Source organism: Rhea americana, unplaced genomic scaffold (assembly GCF_003343005.1).
Source record: "Rhea americana isolate MKP2758 unplaced genomic scaffold, rheAme1 scaffold_131, whole genome shotgun sequence".
NCBI lineage: Eukaryota > Metazoa > Chordata > Aves > Rheiformes > Rheidae > Rhea > Rhea americana.
The window spans coordinates 1262261-1269435 of NW_028185384.1; the positions used below are offsets into that span (position 1 = coordinate 1262261).

Here is a 7175-nt window from a genome sequence, read left to right on the forward strand (position 1 = left end):
CTTCTTTGTTGTCCGTACTGTATTTGAACCCTTCACCTCAATATTAAGTGAATATATTGGTCTGTGACCACTACAGAGCCCTTCCTTCTGACATTTGTCAGATGAAAAATAAGTAGTATTCAGTGTCACTCCAGCTGGCTATCAGAAAGATTTACGTTTTTTGTGGAGCTGGATATTATTACTAATGACTTTAAGTAAAAAATTACTGGACACGTGCTGACTTCATGTCAAGTCTGATTGAGTAATGCCAATGAAAAGTAGCTCCTCATAACAGATTCATCTTCTGACACTGAGCATATCAGTGTATCCTTGACAAGAAAGCTTAAAAGAACAGCAAAACAAATGTACTCGTTATGTCTGCTGAAAATTAAGTGGACCAAACTTGGACTGATCACTTCCTCATTGCACAGTTCAGTAACTGAAACTGTCCCTGGCTCACTGTTCTGTTCAGTATTCTTATCTCCAGCCCATTATGTATCTCAAAAATAAGAAGGAAAGCAATGTGATAGCTGAGAAGAAACCAGAAGCCAAAGAACATGCCAAGAATATAAGAAAATAACATATATAGGCATTAACCCAGTGAGCTTATCTATAAAATTCATCTTCTGGAGCCCATAGCATTTGCATTTCCATGTACAGCTATTGGTGATGGCTCTCCATGTAACAGGTGCAGTAACACTGACTTCTTTTCTTGATTTTATTTTATATATACACATTATCTTTATATTTGTAGAGGGACAGGCATATTGTTAAGTCTTTAAGCTTGGTGGGCTGTACTACTACTCAGCTTTGGAAGCAAAGGGGATTTGTCTGTAGTTACTGGGAATATATAAAACAAAGTGTTCTTTCTTTGAAGGACGGGTCATATCTTATCTGAGATACTGTATGCATTGAAGCTCCTCTTTGCCTAGGTTATCTGCTTTATCACAATGCAAGTAAAAATAATAATAAGGGGAAAAGCCGAGGTAAGGTGCAAGATGTATGATGTGTAAATGATGTATGAAGTATTAAAGGACATATGAACACGTGAATGGCTGGCTGGGGTAGTAGACATCTTGTATGACAGTCCTTGTGACTGTTGGTAAGAAAGAAGATGGTTCACTCTGGTGGTTGTTTATTCCAAATAATATACCTACATAAATATACAGAAAACTATCTTACATTTTTTTAGCACTGCCCTTGTTTTAGTACTACTTAAGCATTGCRCTTTTGGAATAGGCTCAAGCTGTGCAAGTTATTATGTGAACACATAATACCTTGTTAGGAAGCCACTTAAAAGCAAAGAGATTAAAGAGGACTGTGCAGATTCAGTGAGCTGAGGCTTCCGAAAATATAATAGAGTTTGGGTCAAGGAAGGGAAGAGCAGGGGCTGCACCTGATGGGAACGCAGGATGGAGGGTTCTGGGGAGCTCCCTGCTCTTACGCTGGCCCTAGCCCAGACTGGACCTTTGCTTTTCTGAACTGCCTCTGCATCAATATGGAACGGAGTATTATGCCTTCTGCCTTCAAATAGAGGAGTCTGACTTTTACAAGAGTGTTCTGATAACATCAGTCTGGCATATTATAAGCCAAATTAGTTTTTTCTTTTATTTGGTTTAGCTCTTTTACATTGTTTCCAGATTTCAGGTTATCCAGATGCAAGGAGTTGCTTTTTGCTTGGCAAAGGGAGGAGCTGGGAGAAGGCAGGAGGAGCGGGAGGAGGGGACATTAGTTTCGGTTCTGGAGGTGATAGTAAGTTGCTTTTTTCAGGGAGAAAGTCACTAGTATTGTTCTTTCCTCTCCACTGTATAATCAGCATCTTGAATCTTATGCCATTTCCATGGACCTTTACAGATAAAGTCAGGATGCTATGACTGCTTCAGGTGAACATAATAAAGATAGAGGAACTCCAGCAAACCCCTTGAAAAACAACTTGGTGCCCCTGGCTGCCAGATGTTGGCTGTGTGAGACTTACTGCCAGTAAGTTCTTTTCTTTTTAAGGGAACCATCACTGTGGTGTCTTGGTTTGTGCACAGTTAGTGAAAATCAAGATACAGGCTAATGAGCCAGTAGTAAGCAAGAGTATGAGTTCATTCCAAAATTTTAACTATGGACATAATCAAGGAGATTTATGGCACCCATTTTGAAAATTATTTACATCTCCTGTGGCAACTTACTATTAATGTAGCATAAATCATTAAGAAATTAATTCCAAACTGTTCCTATGGCTGTGTGAACTGTAAAAAAAATTGTAGGAGGCAACTCATAAATAGGAGCCAGGGAGAAACACGTGGCCACTGCAGCTTTCCTAATGTCCGGGGGCCGAAGAAGCCGTTGTCTTGCCCGTTTSAAGAGGGGCCAGCAGAGGTGGCAGCTCTCCTGCCCGTGACGCCAGGGCCCCTCTGCGCGCACAGCCGCGCGCCTGGGGCTGTGCAACCATCCCTCTCTTTCKCCTTCTCCGCCCGCCTGCCTCCCTCCCCTTCCGAAGCCCAGCTCTGCCTGTAAAGGCCAAACGCCGAATGTCTCACRGCTAAGGGAGAGACTCCCATTAACTCCAGCGTGCTTCGGAGTAGACCCTAAAGGCACAATCTAGCTCTCAACATTGCTGTAAGAAAAGGTCATTCCTGTAGCGCTAACAGTATACAGTGTGTTCAGCATCTCCAAATACCCGTTTGGTTTGAAGCACACAGAGACGTTTTCCGTGCTTATTCTCAGATACTTAAACTCTTTCAGATATGTTCCCGTGTGCCTGGTAGGTGGGTGCAGAGYGAAAGCCATCGTAAAAAGGAGGGTATTTTTTGGTGGCAACCTTTTTTCATCTGATGTTGAGCAAATCCTGTTTCGCCTGGTTTCTACAAGCCTCACAACACGGACGTTGCTTAGCAGGCAGCCGAGATCTCACAAGTGCAACGTCTCCTGTTAACCACACAAAAGACTTCAGACATTCAGGCACAAACACTCTGTGGTTCCTCCTGGGGGAATAACAATTTCTTATACAATGCCCAAGCACTACAGATGCTGCAAGCAACACCGTGCAGGGCAGAGGGAAGGTAATGGTAGTGGTGGGAGGTCAAGAGAGATTTGTGCGTCCTTAGAAAAAGCCACTGAACTGTCAGCTGCAGTATTATCATTCTCTAGTGAAACTAGATTTTGACAGAAAATGTCGAGGCAGTTGTCATAGCTAGATCCATAGTCTGCCTATCCCTAATTCAGCCTGGCATGAATCTAGATATTCACTTACTTTGGAGCTAGGCAGCTTTGATTTCACTTCCAAGATCTCTCTGAAACATTTTGTCTTAAAATCCTCCATATATGATTTTATTGCATGGTATCTCTGTGTATGCTTTTTTCCTAGTCATCACTGATCTGCTCAGCGCTTCCCATGTAGCGGATGCCACCAACTGCAGCTTCCCTTGGACCTCTGGAGAGGCTGGTCTCTCTGCAGCAGCCAGACAAGCAAAGCAGAAGATCGGGGAGAGGGTCCTGGGCACATTCACAAACAATGTCTTCACTCCTCAGGCCAGTATTATTGGGCTGGGAAGTAGCATATTGATGGCTAATGCTGACTCTTTGTAGTAGGTTTTATTGCTGTTCTGAAAGCCTCTAAAGCAGGGTGGTCTCAAATGCAAAGCTGAAATGAATATGCAGAAAAAATGACAGTGTGCGATGGAGCTGCAAAAAGAGCATGCGCAGGAGAAGACTGCTCTTGTGTGAGGTTTTTTAGAGAGTGCTGTCGGCAGGCACCTAGTAATAAAACAGCAAGAGCATTCCTTAAAAAATGAACTAAATCTTGACATCCTGGCTAACCCTTTAGGAACACGGACTGTCATTAGCACAAACTCAGGTTTCCTGTGTCTGGCAGMAGTGAGCATTGCTGTCCTGCTGAAGGCTTCACTCCAGCTCGCAGGGGTTAGAACGTAGCTTAAYGCTTGACCTAGAAAGGCCAAAATTCCCATAGGAAAAAACCCTGGTGTTGCAAGAATTTGATTTAGACCTGATAGTAAAACATGATCTCTCTCTCCTCCAGAAGAAGAGCAATGAAATGCCAGGTTTAGCATTTGCGAATGTTGTTCTTCGGTCGCCCCATGACCATAGCTGATGAGGATTGATGAGGACACCGGACGTAGAGCCCATGTAGCACGGCCGCGTGTGCTCAGCTGCGTTTACGTGAATAACTGTAGTTCAACTGAAATGTAAGCATGATGTTTCTGGACTTGAGATGGCTCATGAAGATTGCAATGTAGCAGTATCAATAAATGAAACCTGTACGTTACTACCAGTCTGCCTTATCCTACACATCTACTTTCTGAATTAGGCATGTGCCAAGCTCCAACTTCTTCAGCTCTGCTGTCACGTGGAACGAATTTGACGTTTCGGGAGCAGACGGTTAAAGCAGTGCGTCCTTACGCGGAGAGCTTAGCGTAGTGATCTGCTGGATTGTTGCTCCAAGTTTTGGAAAATCTGATAATGACTTAGTTTAAAATGCGTCAAGCGTTCTTGGAGCTTGCCTAACTGATGCGAAAATAATCATTATGGCGCATTATGCTGAAGTGTTTGTTTTATACTAATTGTTCTGACCTTCTTCATCTGTATTTGATGAGATTTCTATGCATAATTAAAGGGCCCTCCATGAAAAAAAAATTGTCAGCAAACTAATCTATAGGGCAAGTAAATGCAGATCATTCCTGTCACCTTAATTCATTTAAAATTCAGCCTTCCTTTTCCCTTAAATTTCTTCCTTCATCTGTGCTTAGTATGAGCTAATTATAAGCCACTTTAGCCTATTTTTAAGCTGTGTGCAGATTTTTTCATCCTGAAGCCCAGGTTTTTCATTTGCTTATAGTATAAAGCAGCCAGATGTTTYTTTAGGAAATGCAAAGCAGAACAGTATATAGGGACTATATCCTTTGCAACRTATCATGTGATGGGGCAACATACCCTGGAAAGGCCACCTGATAGAAGCAGGCCTCTCTGCTGCCTGCCGGGTGTCTGCCTCAGGCTGGAGTTCCTCTTGTATTGCTGAGGCGTGGGACTAAGCGCAGGGGGTAATATTTTGTTTAGTRTCTATTAGAAAGGACAGTGCTGCTCATATTTAGGGGAGTTGTTCAATTTGAAATGCCATAATGATCTCGTGCCTTCAGAATGGGAAAGCATGAGATCATTATGATTGGCAGGTCCTTCGCTAAAAATTTTGTATTTACYATCTCCTGGAGAAGCCAGTTGCACGTGGTTAATTTATTAAAGCTTTAAAGGGGTAAAAAAAAAAGTGTACTTTGCATCTTCTGCAAAGTTGTGGCAGRGAACTACGTGTGAAAACGTGGAGGGACAGAGCAGAGCACAGAGCCTGGGAGAGGGCAGCGTGGCCAGACGTAGAGGGCTTTTATTGCATCTCTGCAAGCATAAAGACGTTGCAGCACTGATGGTGGGGCAGTGGGAAAGTGCCGTTAGTTTGAGAAGGGAACAGCAACATTTGCTCTTTCACTTTGCTCTTTACATTGCAAAACTGTCTTGGAAATTGCTTTGCCTTGATCTGTAACTCACTGGCTTATTGGTAGTTGGACTAGTTGCGTTTTTTTTTTTAACTTTAATTCACAAAATACAGACATTTAAAGGGGTGATTTCTGAATGTGGATATTGTTCCKTACAAGAAAGAGAGGAGTTTGAGGTGGGTTCTTCTGCCTTCTTTAAACGGATTAAGCTAGGAGCCCGCACACAGGTGCTGAAGGAGCCTGAACTCGGAGCGCTCTGGGATTTGTTGGGCACCAGTCCCGCCTCGGTCCTTCCAGTKAGGCAAACCCCCGCTGAAGTGAAGGGCAATTTAGCTGCTTTGAAGTCTTAACACTTGGCTATTCAGTGGCATCAAATTGACACAGTATGTGCTTCAGACCTTGAGCAGCCTGGTTTTGGGAGGCTGTGACACTCTGGACGGTTCGGAAGAACAGGCTGATTAGTTGCCCCTTGTTAATCTGCAGCCACCTCTGTGAGCTGCCCGGCAGCCCCAGCGCCGGGAGCTGCTGTCAACCGAGCCTGCGCCTTTCCGTCGGAAAGATGAGACCCGGTTAGAGACATGACTACGCTATGCTGGTTCTTTCTTTCCTCTTACGCTSAGCTATCACAGTATCATTAGGGTGAGTATCTGCTTTACCGTCTCTTTGCAAATTGCCTATCGTATTGCAGTTGCTAAGGAGGAAAAGCGCAAGAAGACTCTGGTACGCTGTAAATGAGCAGGTAGGGAATAGAGAAGCTGGTTGAGGATGGAGATATGTGTAAGGACTGAGCCCTGGTAGGACTTTGACAGTTTTCATCTCCATAACTGGAAGTGCGTATAAGCATACACATTTCTAAATAAGGCCAAGATGTTTTCCAAGGGGTTATAAATGCACATGACAAATCTACTGAGTTCACTACACAGAATTAAAGGAGATGATAAAACTTACAAGGATGAGGATCAAAGCTGAGAGCTGAGCCCTCAAAGTCAAGTGTCCAATTGAACAGTACCCGTGCGCGGGCGTAACGAGATTTGCATCTCTGTAGTGTTCCTTCTTGCTGCAGAGCCTTGACATTTTAAATTGGTCAATAGATGTAAAGTTGCATCGATTCACTAATTTTTAAAAACAAACTTTGAAAAGCAACTAAGATGAATTTTGAAGAAAGGCACCGAGTTAGAAAGGTTAATTGTTGTTTCAAGCCACTTGGTAAAATCAATAGGACTTGGGACTCTTAGGCTTTCTGTGTCTGGTTTTTGTGAAAAAATGAGCTAACGGCTGTAGCCCTCCATGCTGGAGTGCAGGTGTCTGCACCCCTGGGAACAGGAGAGCGGCTCGGTGGGGAGCGGGGAGCCGCTGCTGCGGCGCAGAGCGGGACAACCGGCTCACGCTCCTTTTCAGGGACGGAAAATAGAGGGAATGTTACGTGTGCGAAGGACAGGACGGGTTACTGGGGCGTTTGATTCGGTGCGTGTGTTCTCCTCCCCAAAGCTGCGTGGAAGCTCTGGTGAAGGTTATAAAGGGGGTTCCTCAGGGAACAGGGGCCCAGAATTAAGGTTTTTCAGTTGTTCCTCCTGTAGCCGTACTTTGTGGTAAAGCACTTAAGGACATGGTCACTTTTTCTCCGCAGAGGACCCTTTGAGAGGTGCAGAAGTGGCAGCGCTCACTCAGTGGGCAGCTGTTCACTATTTTACTTTATCCTGCTTACAC

At 44.0% G+C, this 7175-nt stretch overlaps 1 long non-coding RNA gene across 1 annotated transcript; it reads left to right on the plus strand.

Moving 5' to 3' along the window:
* Positions 1–1850: 1850 nt before the first annotated feature.
* On the plus strand, positions 1851–4252 carry LOC146599835 (uncharacterized). Its single transcript, XR_014894913.1, has 2 exons — positions 1851–1959; positions 3335–4252. It is a non-coding gene; the product is annotated as an uncharacterized LOC146599835 (long non-coding RNA).
* The last annotated feature ends 2923 nt before the right edge of the window (positions 4253–7175 follow it).